The 17,793-nt window shown below is 35.8% G+C and overlaps 1 long non-coding RNA gene across 5 annotated transcripts in view; it reads right to left on the reverse strand.

Moving 5' to 3' along the window:
* Positions 1 to 9,894: 9,894 nt before the first annotated feature.
* Positions 9,895 to 17,793, reverse strand: part of LOC102119720 (uncharacterized) — a 1,100,133-nt gene continuing 1,092,234 nt past the window's right edge. For 4 of the 5 annotated variants that reach the window (XR_006697344.3, XR_006697342.3, XR_010586309.2 and 1 more), the window contains one exon: positions 9,895 to 11,685. This is a non-coding gene — a long non-coding RNA (uncharacterized lncRNA). The remainder of the gene's footprint in view (positions 11,686 to 17,793) is intronic. The other variant, XR_012433597.1, reaches the window with a different exon arrangement.

The raw sequence follows: 17,793 nt of genomic DNA on the forward strand, positions 1-17,793 counted from the left end.
CAGCAAGGGGTTGGGTGACTGTGCATATGATATTTTTGAACATCTTTGAATATTTAACTTCTATTGAGGGAATGTGTACATCCCCCTGCACATCCTCCAACTCATGTGTTGAAACCTAATCCCCACTCTAATGGTCTTTAAATGTGGGGCCTTAGATAAGTGATAAGGTCATGAGGGTGTAACTGTTATGAATGAAACAAATGCCCTTTAAAAGGGACCCCAGAGAGCACCCTTGCTGCTTCCACCATATGAAGACACAATGGGAAGATGGCCATCTGTGAATAAGGAGGCAGGCGCTCACCATACACCTAATCTGCCATCACTTTTGTCTTGGACTTCCCATCCTCCAGAACTATGAGGAATAAATTTCTGTTTTTTATAAGCCAGCCAGTTTAGTACTTTGTTATAGTTACATGGATGGACTAGGACACTCACGAATATAGTGAGGTTGGCTAGTTACTCCTAATGTCACTGGACAGAGGGGTGAAATAAAGGCATGAGATAAGAAATTCAAAGTCTCAGCTCAAGCACTGCTTAAATGACCTAGATGCTTTATGTGTGTCTTTTCTTTTATAGCCACAGAACTGGGATTCCTGAAAATCAAATACAAAACTCATCGTACCATTGATTGAATTACAATGTAAGTTCAACTCCTAGACCCTCAGTGTATCTACTGTTAAAGTGAGGACTTTGATTGTGAGAAAACTGGGATCCTGTAAGTTATAATGTGGATGAGTGGGAAGACCCTAATGAAAGCTGAGGACATTGAACTCCTGAATTCTGATAAGTCTTCTTTGCCAGTGGAAGAGGCCTGCTCCCCTCCAGCAGAAGTGGCCTTTCCAATCACAGCTGCTTTCCTGTCTTGGTGGTCTCAGCCTCTCCACCCTTGTCTGAGGGGATTAATCCTGCATTGCCTAAGGAAACTGTAATGACCTTCTCTGAGGCAGTTTCCATGCAAGACAATGTTCATTCTTCTCAGGACCTGTCTCTTCCACCCCGCTTTGCTTCTAGACCTAGTAGTAGACTAAAGTTCCAGCCAGCCCCTAAAGGGAGGTGCTCATTGTGACCCATGGTGCACTGCTTTCCAAAAGAATAGCTTAAGTTTTCTAATATAGGTAAGCAGAAATCCAGGAAACACTTATGGGAATAGATATTAAGGGTGTGTGATAATGGGTGTTAAGAACATTAAGTTGAATCAGTCTGAATTCATTGATATGGGCTCACATAGCAGAAATTCTCTAATATCATAGCTGAGAAGTTAGATTCTAATCTAAGGTATGCAGACCTTTCAGAATGGGCAAAAAGTGTGAAGATATTTGTGTCCCATGTGAATGCCCATCAGATGGTGAACTCAGCAGAGGAGGATTTTACTAATCAAGTGGACAGAATGACTTGTTCTGTGGATATTTAGGAGTTAGAAAGTGTTCTAACAGTTTGTTTGCTTAGTTGGTTGAAACATGGACTGAATGGTGGCCCACAGTGAGCAAATGAGAAATACAGGACCTGCCTTGGTTTAACATAGAGGAAGGGAGTCACCACACGATTGGAAAGTATTAGAGTGGATTTGTCATTTAATGCTTATTCAGCCACACTAGAAGGGTACAGAAAACATACTTATTTATTACTCTTACCATGAGAAATAAATTTGTGAGGGGATTCATGGCATCTTTAAAGAGCTCTGTGGTTGCTGTTCTCTGTAGGACAGACCTTACCATAGTGCCTGCAGACCACTGGGAAAACTAAAGGCAATGGGGACGATTGTATCCCAGGTGGCTGCAGTCATGTGGCTGCACTCAACCACCAAATGCAAAGTGAGTGTGTGGTTACTGTAATGGACAGCAGGGTCAAAGAGGCAATCAGAATAGCCTGATTCATACAAACTTATGGTGCTGGCTAGTTAACCATGGTGTTCCCAAAGTGAAATAGATAGGAAGCCTACCACATTCCTTTTCAATTTATATAAGCAGAAAAGTTTTATGTCACATGAGCAAAAGTCTAACCTGAATTGTAATAATAGAGTCACAGCCTCTCAAGCAATTATCAGGATTGAGCCAGTTTTCAAACCCAGAACTGCTAGAATGAAGGGAAAGGTCAAGACCCCCAGAGAAAGGATCTTGGTAAAGTACTGAAAATTTGTACTGTTAATTTTTCTCCCAGCCTTCCCCAAAGGGACTTATGGCCTTTTACCAGGGTAACTGTGTACTGGGGAAAAAGAAATAATCAGACCTTTCAGGTACTACTGGACACCAGCTATGAAATCATATTGATTCCAGGAGACCCAAAATGTCACTGTGGCTCACTACTTAGGATAGAGGGTTATGGTAGGCAGTGAACCAAGGAAGTTTTATCTCAAGTTTGTCTCTTAATGGGCCCAGTGTGTCCTTGACCCCATCCTCTGGTTATTTCCCCAGTTTGGGGATGTAAAATTGGAATAGATACATTAAGCATCTGGCAAAATACTCACACTGATTCTCTAACCTATGATGTGAGGGCCATGGTAGTGATAAAGACCAAGTGAGAGCCACTAGAATGATGACTTCCTAGCAAAATAGTAAACTGCAAGTAATACTGCATTCCTGAAGGGATTGCAGAGAATAATGCCACCATCAAGGACTTGAATGATGCAGGGGTAGTGATTCCTACCACATCGCTGTTCAATTCACCTACTTGGCTTGTGCAAAAGACAGAGGAACCTCGGGGAATGACAGCAGATTATCATAAGCTTAATCGTGTGGTGACTCCATATGTAGTTGTTGTGCCAGATATGATTTCATTGCTAAAGAAAATTAATATTAATACTTCCCCTGATACCTGGTGTGCAGCTATTGATCTGGCAAATGCTTTTTTATTGATATCTGTTAGTAAAGATCACTAGAAGCAGTTTGCTTTCAGCTGCCAAGGCCAGCAATACACCTTCACTGTCCTACCTCAGGGGGATATCACTTTTCCAACCCTGTGTCATCATTTAGTTTACAGGGATCTTTGCCTTACTACAAGACATCACACTGGTCCACTACATTGATGACATTATGCTAATTGGACTTAATGAGCAAGCAACAGCAACTAATTTAGGCTTAATGGTAAGATATTTGTGTAGCAGAGGATGTGAAATAAATTTCAAATTTCAGAGGCCTTGTACTCTGGGAAATTTCTTAGGGTCCTGTGATGTGGGGCATGTTGAGATATACCTTCCAAGGTAAAGAATATGTTGTTACAGCTGGACTCTCCTTAAAACCAAGAAAAGGGGGCACAACATTTAGTGGGCTCATTTATCAAATGACCCCCAAAGTTGCTAGTTTTGAATGGAGACAAGAGATGGCTGTGCAACAGGTCCAAGCTGCCGTGCAAGCTGCTCTGACACTTGGGCCATATGATCCATTGTATCCATTGGTGCTTGAAGTTTCAGTGGCAGATAAAGATGCTTTTTGAAACCCTTGGCAGGCCCCTACTGATGAATCATGAATAAGGCCCTTAGGATTTTGGAGCAAAGCTCTGCCATCTTCTGCAAGTAAATACTCTCTTTGAGAAACAGCTCTTGGCCTGCTACTGGACCTTAGTAGAGACTGAACACGGAAGCATGGACCACCATGTTACCATGCAAACTGAGCTGTCCATTATGAATTGGGTGTTATCTGACCCACCAAGGCCTAAAGTTGGGCATGCCCATCAGCACTCCATAATAAAGTGGAAATGATATGTATGTGAGGGGACCCAAATAGACCTTAAGGAAACAGGTAAGTTACATGAAGAAGCGGCCCCAAAGCCTAAGGTCTTCATTTCTGCTACTCGGCCTTCTCTTTCTCAGCCCATACCTGTCACCACATGGGAAGATCCTGATGATAAGCTGGCAAAAGAAGACATCTAGGGCCTGGGATGTGAATTATATGCAGACACAACCTGAATGTAGGTAGCTGTAGCACTGTAGCCTTGTTCTTTGGTATCCTAAATGAGAATGGTAAAGGGAAATCCTTCTGTCAAGCAGAATATGGTGGTTCACTTAGCTCAGAAGGAAAACTGGCCAGATGTATATACTGATTAATGGGCTGTGATCAATGGTTTAACAGTATGGTCAGGGTCATGGAAGGAATATCACTGAAAAATTGGTCACAAGAAAAATTTTAGATTAGAGGTATGCAGACCTTTCAGAATGGGCAAAATATGTGATGATATTTGTGTCCCATATGAATGCTCACCAAATGGTGAACTCAGTAGAGGAGGATTTTACTAATCAAGTGGACAGAATGACTTCTCCTGTTGATATTCAGTCAGCTTCTTTCTCCAGCCACCCCTGTCATCACATAATGAACTTATGAACAAAGTGGCCATGTTGGCAGAGATGGAGGTTATTCATGGGCTTAGCAACATGGAATTCCACTCACCAAGGCAGACCTGGCTATGGCCACTGCTGAGTGCCCAATCTGCCAGCAGCAGAGACTATCACTGAATCCCTGATATAGCACCATTCCTTGGGGTGATCAGTCAGCTACCTAGTAAGAGATTGATTACATTATACTGCTTTCATCATGGAAGGGACTGTGTTCTGTTCTTTCTGGAAAAGACATTTACTGTTTTTTATTTTTGTTTTCTAATCTTAAAGCTTTTTATCCCTAATAGACATTACTTTTAAAAATATGGATTTCCCTCCCCTGCATGCAATGTTTTTGCCATCTATGGACTTACAGAATACCTTATCCATCATCATGATATTCCACACAGCATCGCTTGTGACCAAGATACTCACTTCACAGCCAAGGAAATGTGGTGATGGACCCACAATTATGAGATTTACTGCTTTTACCATGTTCTCCACCATCTTGAAACAGCTGGCTTGATAGAAAGGTAGAATGGCCTTTTGAAGACTCTTTTATACTTCCAAATATATGGCAATAACTTACAGGGTTAGGGCAGGTTCTATGAAAGGCTATACATTCTCTGACTTCAATATATTGTGCTATTTCTCTAATAGCTAGGATGCATGGGTCCAAGAATCATGAAGTGGAAATGGGAGTGGCATCACTCACTATTAACCATAGTGATGCATTAACAAAATTTTTCTTCCCGTTCCTGTCAACTTATGTTCTGCTGGCCTAGAATTCTTAGTTCAGAAGGGAGTAATGCTTCTACCAAAAAACATAAGAATGTTTTCCATTGAATTGGAAGTTAAAATTGCAGCCTGACCACTTTGGACTCCTCATGCCTCTGAATCAATAAGCAAAGAAAGAAGTTACCATGCTTGGTGACCACCTGACTACCAAGTGGAAATTGGACTGCTACTTCACAATGAAGGTAAGGAAGAGTATGTCTGGTATACCGAAAGTCATCCCTAAAGTCATCTCTTACTATTACCGCACCATATGATTAAGGTCAGTGGAAAACTGCAACAATCAAATCCTGGCAGCAAAACTAATGACTCACATCCTTTAGGAATGAAAGCTTGTGTCTTTCCACCAGGTAAAGAACTATGAGCAACTGAGGTACTTGCTGAAGGCAATGGGAATGCAGAATGAGTAGTGAAAGAAGGAAGTTATATGTACTAGCTATGGCTACGTGTCCAGTTACAGAAATGAAGACTGTAATTGTCATGAATATTTATTCATTATTTTCTTATAAACATGTTTTTGTATATGTATGTGTGTATATCTTTGTTTTATTTGTCCTTTATTTTATTATTATATAATGTAAAATATTTGGATTTATATCGTATTTAAGTGTGGTTAATTTTATATCATAGTATTTAAGTTATGAAATATTGAGAAGACTAAATATCACTTAAGGACTTTGACTCCTCTGTGGAAAGGGTTAATGTGTTTCTGATTATATGCAGTATAATTATATCATGTTAGACATAATTATGACCTTATTATCATCTTCATTTGGAGATTAGGTATAGTTTAAAGAAATGCATATGGGTGCCAAGTTAATAAGGAGTGGACTTGCGATGGTTAATTTCATGCCTCAGTTTAAGTGGACAATGAGATGCCCAGATATTTGGTTAAGCATCATTCTGGGAGTGTCTATGGGGGTGTTTCTGGATGATATTAACATTCAAATAAGTAGAGTGAGTGAAACAGATTTCTCTCCACAATATGAGTGGACCTCATCCAAATTGTTGAAGGCCTGAATAGAATAAAATGATTCTTTCTGCTTGACTGCCTTCTAGCTGGGACATTAGTCTTCTCCCTTTAGACTTGGACTGAAACTTATACTATCAGCTCTTTCTGACTGCAGATCTTGGACTTTCCAGGCTTTTTAATTGTGTGCACCAATTTCTTATTGTTAGTGTGTGTGAGTTTATCTCCTATTGAGTCTGCTTCTCTGGAGAACCTAGATTAATACAAGTGTCTAGGGGAAGACTGAAAATTAACAAAATCCTTTTGAGGATGATTTCAAAAATGATCAGACACATTGTTGATATGTCAATATGTTTTTAAGCATTTTGTTATTCTTTATAAAAATTGTTCTATACCTAAATGGTAATAATTTTGAAAAGTAGTCACCGGTATATTATATTTTTCTCATTGTCTTAATTTCTTTGAGAATATATATGGACTAATAGCTTCATAGTGTTTTTATATGAAGTAGTTTTATCATGTGATCACTACACAAAGTAAGTTTAAAGTTTCTAAGTTTTTGACCAAAGGTTTTTTATTTAACTTTAATGTCTTCTTTGATAAAACAGCCTTGAAATATTCTAGAACAGAATGGAGTAAACTTCTTCCAATTTGTTTCTGTGAATTTTATCCTTATTTGAAAACCCCGAATTTCTTCACCCAGGTTCTACTTTAATTGGGCACTTACAAAGCAATTCTTCAGTCAGTGTCTCTAATGTCTCCCCGCTTCCCAACAAATCTATGAAGACAGAACAAAAGATGCAACTCACAGAAACACAGAAAATTAAGACTGTCAGAGGACATAGTGCTTGATTCGGAGGTGGTTGGGAGAAAGATTTTCACTGAATAGCAGAGTAATGGAAGATTATGATAAAAATAATTAATGGTCTTCTCCAATCTCTTTCCCTACAACAGAGGAGTCATGTTTCCTTAAAAACAACAGGCAGACGTCTTATTGAAACCTCACTGAATGCCCACAATCTAGAGACACCAGGTCAGAACCTAACAGGACACTAGGCCGTCATCCTTATGTAAAAGTGTTGTTTCTTAAGGTACCAAGACTCACTTATCCTCCACCTTCCCCTAACACCTCTTCCAACCCCATCACACACAAGTATGCACATCTGAATTAAAAACACAAGCAGGTGGTACAGGGTTGAACAGGGGGAGTTACATCTTAGAAAACATCATCCTCCAGGTGTGGAACCATAAATGGACTATAGGCAGAAGCTCCTAAAGTAGTACAGTATAGTATTCCCCTTGTATTTCATCTGCAAAGTGTCAATGATACAGATAATGGAGTTGGAAAATGGTTCTATTTCAGTCTAGAGACATGAAACTGATAAACTTTTGTTAGACACTGATGTATGGCTAAGACTCACAGACATTAGGTACCCTTTCATCTCTACTGATATAAAAAGGTGATTTGGTTAGTACCTGGTAGAGAGTGAGCAGCATCAAATGAAATTGATACATTTTCTGATGGTAAACACTGAATCTGGATGACTTTGACTTAAGAATAACAAAGAGGAAAAAACAAAAACAACACAAGGTCTCGCAGGAAAGATAAAGAGAACGTTATACTGAGGCCCAAGAAGAATCTGAAAATGATTTATTACAGAAATCTGAGCTCACATAAGAAAACGATATGAGAGTATTAAGCACTAAGACATGGCCTCTAGAAACCTTTTGAACCTCAACCAGAGAATTTAGCGAAGGAAAGTCAGGTGTTTTAGTAATAGACATAGAAATGTGTATGTGTGTGTTGTAGTATATGCTATGCATGCAACTACATATATATGCATCTTAATGTATAGAGTGATATTTATATATGTGAATAGACAGGGAGATAAATAGATAAGTAGGTAGGTAGGTAGATATAAATAGGTAATATAAGAGGAAATCCCATAAGATTTACTTTGATCTCATTTGTTGGTAAAAATGCCTTCAATAGCACTCACCACTCATTCCTAATTTTTCAAAATTAATTCCTACCAAATTATGAATTGATAACATACCTTAAAAATTACTTTTAAAACTATTGAACATTATATTTACAAAAAAAGAGTATTTGCTAATACCCTTACTAATTAACACAGACTTTGACTTTCTTGCCAAGGCAATAAAATATAATACTGAAATAAGTGAAGGCAAATTTTTGTTATTATTTGTAGACAATATGACTATTTAAATAGAGAACTCAAGAGAATAATCTGCAAAAGTCTGAGAATTAATATTAAAGTTCATTACAGTGATTGGATACAAATTAAATGGCAAAAGTTGATAGTTTTTCTGTACAGCAGCAATAACCAATTAGTGTACCTAATGTGAAAAGGTACTATTCACAAAATAGTAATATGTTATTAAGAAATGTACACAACTTATATCAGGAGTCTTAAAATACTTTATTAAACAATATAAATAAAAACTTCGATATAATGAAAATAGAAACTGTATTTCCATAACGGAGCACTGGATTTTTTAAAATATGCAAATAACTTTCAAATTAACGATAGGGTTAATAAATGTTATTTGAGATCATGGTAAAATAATTCAAAGTTCATTTGTGAGAACAAACAGGTAAATGTATCTGTGAACATTATGGAGAAAGAAAAATAATTCACATCTTTTAATACATTAAGACAGGTGTTTAAATATGTTATGACGTTAAAACACTGTAGTTCTGGTTCATGAACTACAGTCAGATTAATAGAACAGAATAGATAGTATTTGGACACACTATAGTATATATCATAATTTAGGTTATGGCAAAAACAGAGGGCATCATAAACCAAAGGATTAAAAGATGTAAGTTTCTAAACAAATGGTATTGGGAGAATTAATTATTGAGTTAAAAAAGAGCCCTAATTCATAATATTTACTAAACAAATAACTTGCAAAAAGTTGTTAAATAAATAAAGCAAACAAATAAATGAATATACAATGAGGCTTTAAAAATTTTTTAAAGTGTACTTTAAGTTTTCCTTCCTTCCTTCCTTCCTTCCTTCCTTCCTTCCTTCCTTCCTTCCTTCCTTCCTTCCTTCCTTCCTTCCTTCCTTCCTTTCTCCCTCCCTCCCTCCCTCCCTCCCTCTCCCCCTCTTTTTCTTTCTCTCTTTCTCCCTTTCTCTCTCTCTCTCTCTCCCCCTTTCTTTCTTTTGTTTTGGAAGTCTCGCGGTGTTGCCTAGGCTGGAGTTCAGTGGCACAATGTTGGCTCACAGCAAGCTATGCTTATCAGGTTCAAGTGATTCTCTTGTCTCAGGCTCCCGAGTAGCTGAGACTACAGGGGTGCACTGCCACACCCAACTAATTTTTTTTATTTTTAGTAGAGACAGGGTTTTGCCATGTTGGCCAGTCTGGTCTCAAACTTCTGACCTTGGGTTATCCACCCACCTCGGCCTCCCAAAAATTTGGGATTAGAGGCATGAGCCACCACACCTGGCCTGGTTTACGTTTTTTATATGGTCTTGGAACAGATAAACAGCTTCTATATAGGTCAACTAAAATGTGTTCAGAGACACACCAACCGCACGAAATGCTTTATGAATGGAGGGTGCCATAGTCAAATATGTTTTGTCAATGCCCTTTGGCACTACAGTGCGTATTAGCTTCCTACAAACATAAAAAATATGAAAGAAAACCACTTAAATTTATATATCTTCATTTTCATCAAACTTATTACACCATATAATTTTATTTATTTAACAAAACTTTTTAGAAGCCTAGTGTTTCATAGATTAAACTTTGGGAAAAACTATTCTAAGTATAAAAATAATAGCATATATAATAATGTTTAAAGTATCAATGTATTTTATTAATCATTATAGACTTTTTATGCAAAATAATTCATAAGATATTAAAAGGTAATTGATAAAGAAAATATTCAAAATAAAAATAATAAAGGGATAATATTGCTACTACATAATATAGTGTTTTTTAACAAAAAATCTAGAGAAAAAAGAAATATACTGATAAACAATAAATAAAAGACAAGAAAATTCACAGAAGAAATATGAATGGTCAATAAATATAAGACATAACCCACTGATAATAAAAGAAAGTTTAAGCATTCATTTTCCTAGTAATTGAGCAAGTATATGTACGTCATTATTAGCAACAAAATTTACAATAATACCATTATGTATGATACCTCATTATATGAGACACTATGAAAGGTACTTTAAATGAGTTCTTTAATTTATTCAAAATAAAATACAGTGCAAAATGCTAAAAACTAAGGAAGAGAAAAACTTTTACATATTTGGGCATTGTACCGTTATTCACTAAACTTACTGAGGGCTTTGGGCATCCAGTGGAAAGAGCATTAAAATAATGTATACACCTTATGTAGTAAAATCCTAACATTATAACATTATATTATGTAAGATTGTATTAACATTATATTAAATAGAAAATAATAAAAACATTAAAACAAAACTTATAAACGAGGTTATTTAAGAAGATACTGTGTGGCAGTGATAAATTGGAATCACAAAATATATGTTAAGAGGGAAATGACTGGATGAATCGCTGTATATTCACTTTCCAGAATGTTCTGTAATAATTACAATTATGTTTTCATAGAATATTGGTGAGACAAAATGCTCATGATATAGTATCTTGTACTTAGCAGGATATTAACTTTATACGCTAATTGAAAATTACTGTGTGTTTAAGTGTGTGCACTCATCTGTGTTTTGTTGCAGGGTGATGAGTTCATGTGATTTTTTTAAAGATGTTTAATTCTTAAATATTTTATGTATTTTCTAAAATAAGCATGGATATTTTATGGCAGAAAGTATTTAAAAATAAATTTCTTATTAACTTGTCATTCCCCTCTTCCCCACCTCCATTACAGGCATTAATTGCCTTCCATTTTGTCATCTTTATTTTTACATGTCTGACTTGTTCACTTTGCAACCCTTGTTCCTTGCAGGGTGGCTTCCAGATTTAGGTGGTTTCAAAAACACTCGTATTACTTGAAATCTATTTCAGTATTTAGCAGTTAGGGCCAATAGAAATTTATTTTGCAAATTGTTGTCCTCTTGTATTATTTAAGGGGTGAGGCTTGGAGAAATAAAACTTGGAAGGTATCATTAAAACAAGAAGTAAGGGAGGAGAGAGAAAATAGAAATGATGTGTTAATCCATGTAATCATTAACCAATCAATCTAATCATTCACAGATTTGGTTAGAAAACACAGTATATTTATTATCTTGTTTCTTGCTAGATTTACAGATCATTGAAGACACGGCATCTGCTCATTCTAGTCTTCCACAGGCGGAGAGGCAAGCTTAGGCATTAAACAAAAAGAATGAAGGTGGGACTCTGAGCTCCTGGGGAAAATAAAATTGTAACAATGGCAGCATCCAAAGTTTTGTGTAATATTGGGGGCAGAGAAATTAATTTGTCTTTCTCATCAGCCATAATTTCATTTAAATAGGGGGATGGTTTCACTCTTATTGGGTCTGGGACCCATGTTGGTTTATCATGCATTGCAGTGATGTTTTTCTCAACAGCATTCCATCAGGTGGGATAAGTGTGGAGAATGGACGGCAGCTGGGCACCCGAGTGGTTCCTGCAGAGTCAAGAGAAACAAAGTGAGAAGAGAAAAAATAATTCCTTCCAAATCCTCTGAAGAATATATACCAAAAAGATAGAGCATAGGTCCTGGGAGATAAAGCAGACTAGCACTGAAGTTGGGATGGGGTGGGGTTGGGGAGTGGCATGTCATTTTCTGAACCTTGAAATATATATATGTCTTTATTGAGTTATAACTCATATAACATGAAATTTACATCATAAAGCATATAATTAAAAAGTTGTGGTGTATTCACAGAGTTGTGCAACCATCACCAAATTCTAAGTTTATAACATTTTCTTTGTTGAGAACTTTTTAAAAACAAGTTTATGGGAATAATTTTTAGAATCAAATTCTTTAAATATTTGCCACATGTACAAATCAAAATCAGTTTGGTAAAGTGTTTTCAGTACATTAGCAAAAAAAAAAAAAAAAAAAAAAAAGCAATCTCTTTTCCTTTTCATGTTTCCTCAACATTTACGAGAGTATGACTTAATTATATATTTTCATACGATACTGTTAAGTGAACTTCTCACTATTTTTTCAAATCTTGTCCCCTCAGTTGGTGAGTAAGATCCTAGGGGCTGGGAATTTACAAATATGTATACATGAAAACAAGGTCATCGATCTTCCAAAGAGAAAAAAAAAAGAGGGGGGGGGGAGATTTTCCTAAAATTTCTGCTATTTTCCACATTGTGCTTCTAACTCTACAAAACATTGGTTAAAAACTGCATGCCGAGGTGGGCAGATCACTTGAAGCCAAGAGTTTGAGACCAGACTGGCCAACACAGTAAGCCGTTTCTACTAAAAATACAAAAAATTAGCCAGATGTGGTGGTGCGCACCTGTAGTTCCAGCTACTCGGAAGGCTGAGTCACCAGAATTGCTTGAACCCAGGAGGCTGAGGTTAAAGTGAGCCAAGATTGTGCCACTGCACTACAGCCTGGGTCACAGAGCGAGACCCTACCTCAAACAAACAAACAAAACTAAAACAAAAACTGCATGCCTTTTAAAGGTAGGCAGCAAAGCCTCCAAAAATACAGTCTCCCAGGTCATTGCTTTCAGGCTGAGAATCATTTCTTTGGAACGTTCTGTATCTTGAGCAATAATTTTGGGATTCAGGAAAATTATGGAGAGCGTTAACTACCAGAAAGATATAAAATCTACCTTTTTCTCACATAATATAGGATTTTGAAATTGCTAATAATTATTACTCATCAGAAATGAGAAGCCTGTCATAATATGAAATGAAGCCTATTGATATGATTTGCAACTTTAATATAAAGCAAACTTGAGCCTCAATGCTTTGAGGTGACACTGACTGTAAAGCCCCTCATCATCTCGTCATTCAGTAAAGACGTTCTATGGGGATAACTGTGGAGACTGAGAATGAATGAGGGAAATAAACTCAGAACAGGTTATTGTTGTTTTCTGAAGGCAGGTATAATTTCAACTTATAAGAAAATTCATGTTAACTGAATGATGAGTTTATCTTCTTTTCAAAAGGGATAATATTTAGTATTAAACCTTCATTGTTTTAATTCAAATAATGCTGGTCCCCTGATCTTTTATCCAGAAAGGAGTGAATCCCTAAACCTTAATTCAAATGTTCCTATTTATTCCCAGTAGCCTTAGGCAAAGATATTCAACCTCCATGCCTCATTTTCTCCATCTGTAGAATGGCAGTAATGATGCTTACCTGTCTTTCAGGAGTGTTACAAGGCTTCATTAGTTGTTTGTAAAGTACTTTGTAGATGAAGAACTCAGCATAAATGCTAAGTACCATTGTTATTATGGCAGTTTTATGTTCTGTGCATCATTGCATTTTTTTCTTTTAAAAATATTTCAATTTTCCATCTGTCATTTGTAATACATCAAACAAAAGCTAAATTCTAAAATTTTCTCACATTACCCTGCTGAGAAATGTACATAACTAAAAGTCTCCAGACAGTATGCACAGTCCCCAAGTGCTTCAGGGCAGTCTCACAAAACTCACTGTCACCAAGCAACAATATTACACAGCCCATGTATAACTATTTTCAGAAATGCTCATCGTCCTGCAAATATTAAGATACTGAAAATAAATGAAAATCAGTGATGGTTTGGTCTTTGAATATTATCAGGACTGCGTTTTGATTTAACAATAGTGAAAAGCCATTTGAGGTGTTGGTGGGTTTCGCCTCCTCTTTCTCCTCACTTCCTCTCTCCCATGCCTTCTACTTTCCTTGTCCTGCCTTCATTCTTTTAAAGATATTGTCAAACAAAGCAATTTAACATGGACTGAATCAGAATTCATAAATACTTTTAAAAAAATCTTACATGTAGGTGATGGCTCACTGTGGCTACTTGTTTTGTGTTTTTCTTTGCAAAAACAAGTTTTTCCAATACCATTTCCCTTCTGTTTGGGCCTACTTCAACACAGCCAACATTAAACGGTGAGCAACAAATAAAGACACATTACAGCAGGTCTAAGCACAATTGTCTCCCCAATCCATGTACTTGATAAATGCCCTGTTTCAGCTAAAAAAGATGTATAACGTTTCCCTTATACTAAATTTAGTGGTGAAAATCTTTAATAACTAAAACTGACTATAATTTCCTTTTTTCGACTGTTCTATTTCAAGGTCTCATAAATCCTTTTTATTGATTAGTTTTACACAGAATGCTGTAGAGCTCTAAACACAAGAAATTAAACTGAATGGCAGGTGGATTTTTTTCATGGTCTTTTCAGCTAACCCAGCAAAAATGAATTTTAATGTAATGGTTGACTTTGTGAATATTTCTTCCTTTTTATTATTTTTAAAGTTTCTGCTAATGTGTGTAATTTTATGTCACATACTTTTATTCTGAACTTAATTATAGAAAAGGATAACAACAACTTAAAATACTGCCCCAATTTTATTTTTGCTTCTTTGAAGTGTATCATCTGAATTCACATGTTGATATACATTATCTCTTAAGAAGAAATAATGAAATTTCTCATCAAAATGATTGGCATATAATTATGAAACTGGCTTCTGAATTGAATGTCAAGAAAATCTCCTGCATGGAAGCTAGGAAATAGATTTTTCACCTCTCTTGTATATGGAAAAAACACACTAGCCTTAGATTTAGGTAATTAATACAGTCTTCTAATAACATATTTGAATGGGAAAAACAGTTTCTACAAAAAAAATAGACAATATAGCACAAATAGTTAAAAGATTTTAATGCATTAAAAGGGAGTATAGATGTTTGGAGGTAATTTGCAGCTTCTGCATATTGTGCTTAAAATTCTGTTTTCTCTGAAGAGGAGATAGGTTTTCATAAGAGGAAAAAGAATAGGAGTAGCATCCCTGAGGTCTTTCCTTGAGTTTTTGGGTATTTGCTTTTCTTAAGTCACTCTATTAGGAAGCTTCTAGCTCCAAAACACAACTGTGGTACACAGAGTATGAAAATAAGAGGTGTTAGAGATCTTGTATCTCATAGTTAAGGTGACACCTCTTGGGGAAGACCTATGTGGAACCAATGATAACTCTGGGTACAGAATGGACAATAGCTGCCTTCTTTGGTTAAGAAGATCAGAGGAAATAATGACTGTGAGATGCCTGGAGTTCACTTATTTTGAGATCATGTGATTCAAACTGGTAAATGACAAGGAGCTTATATTTAGGGAGAGAATAAAAGGGAATTCAAATCCTGAGAAGCAGATAGAGAAGTGGAATGAGAAGTGGGTACTGCTTATCCTAATTCAGCCATTATAAAATATGGAAGACTCAGTCTAGGACAGAAACATGAAACATATTAAAAGCAAAATAATTTTTAAAATACTCAGCTAGAAGAAAGAAAAATCCTAACAGCAGCCACAAAGAAGTTAAAGAAAATGTGCTACCTTTTAAAACAGATTAAGAAAATTAAGAGGTTTTAAGGAGACACATTTTCTTTCAGAGTTATTGGTTCTGCAGAGAATATGTATGGGTACATAAAGATGACATCACAGAAGCCAGCACTGTATGCCTTTGGATCTCTCCCTTAATGGAAAGATTTGATCCAACATTGGTAAAGTAGAAATCATTTCTGTGCTGTGTTCCCTGTAATTAGTGATATACATGTGTATACTAACTGCAAAATTGCAATACAGGGACATCTTATTTTTTCTTTAATAATGTCTTTGCAATTAGAAAAAAAGATTCTAAAATTATATGGAGTCAACAAAGAGCCCAAATAACCAAAGCAAGTCTAAGCAAAAGGAATGGATATGGAGGCATCATATTACCTGACTTCAAATTATACTACAAGGTTATAGTAACCAAAACAGTATGGTACTGGTATAAAAGTAGACATATATTGGATAGTCACATGTGAAATTGTGACTCCTATAGCCACAATGAAATTGGATCCCTATCTCTTATCACATACAAAGATTAACTTAAGATGAATTAAAGACTTAAATTAAGACCTGAAACCATACAGATTCTAGAAGAAAACCTAGGAAAAACTCTTCTGGGCATTGGCCTAGGCAAAAAATTTATGACTAAGACCTCAAAGGCAAAGACAACAAAAAGGAAAATAAATAAATGGGACATAATTAAACTAAAATACTTCTGCACATCAAAAGGAATAATTCATAGAGTAAACAGACAACCTACAGAATGGAAGAAAACATTTTCAAACTATGCATCTGATGAAGGAGTAATGTCCAGAATCTACAAGGAACTCTAACAAATCATCAAGAAAAAAAAAAAAAAAAAACAATTCCATTAAAAAGTGGGCAAATGATGTGAGCAGACATTTATCCAAAGAAGATATACAAACATCCAACAAACATATGAAAAAAATGTTCCACATCAATAATCATCAAGGAAATGCAAATTAAAACCACAATGAGATACCATCTTACCCCAACCAGAATGGCCATTATTAAAAAGTCAAAAAACAATAGATGTGAATGAATGTGAAAGGGAACTCTTACATACGGCTAGTGGGAATGTAAATTAGTATAGTATGGAGATTTCTTGAAGAACTAAAAGTAGATCTACCATTCAATCCAGCAATCTCACTACTGGATATCTATCCGAAGGAAGGGAAGTCATTACATCAAAAAAACACTTGCATGCATATGTTTATTGCAGCATAATTCACAATTTCAAAGATATAGAATCAACCTAAGTGTCCATCAACTGAGGAGTGAATAGGGAAAATGTGATATATATATATGTATATATATATGTATATATATGTATATATGTGTGTGTATATATATATATATATAAAATAAAATACTACTCAGCCATAAAAAGGAATGAAATGTCTTTTGCAGCAAGTTGGCTGGAACTGAAGGCCATTATCTTAAGCAAAATCATTCAGGAATAGAAAACCAAATACCACATGTTCTCACATAAGTGGGAGCTAAGCTACGTGTATACAAAGCCATATAGAGTGGTATAATGGACATTGAATACTCAAGGAGGGAGGATGGAAGGGGGATGAGGGATGAAAAAAATCAAGCATTGGGAACAACTTACACTATTTGGCTGATAGGCACACTAAAAGCCCAGACTTCATCAATATACAATTAATCCATGTAACTAAAAACTACATGTACCCCTAAAGCTACTCAAATAAAAAATTAAAAAGAAAATGATGTCTTTGCTTCCTGAATCTGCAGGTAAATAGCTTCATCTTTACACCTTTAAAATGGAAACACTTAAGTCATTGTACCCAACAAAACATCCAATGTTGATCCAAGAACCCAGATACACTTGACCTTGAAAGATGGTGCCAACCCATCTGTTACATGGCTGCTACTGATCAAACCAGCAAAAGAGCAGGGAACAAGCTTTAATCAAGGTAACTTAGGCTTGTTACCCCCAAAAACTGTTCACAGTAAAATAACCTCAATAAGTAGATGAATGAAAGTCTGCTTAGCACTGTGCTTGATACTGATATTAACATTGCTGTTACTATCATTACTATTATATTCTAAAGAACAGTATACAAAATAATATGTATACTATTATTATACTATATATTATGCTTATATACATTAAATATTATATAATATAAAAACATGCATTAAAATACATCATACATAGTATATATTCTGTAATAGTACTCTGATATATTA

The sequence above is a fragment of the Macaca fascicularis genome, chromosome 4, assembly GCF_037993035.2.
Source record: "Macaca fascicularis isolate 582-1 chromosome 4, T2T-MFA8v1.1".
Taxonomy (NCBI): domain Eukaryota; kingdom Metazoa; phylum Chordata; class Mammalia; order Primates; family Cercopithecidae; genus Macaca; species Macaca fascicularis.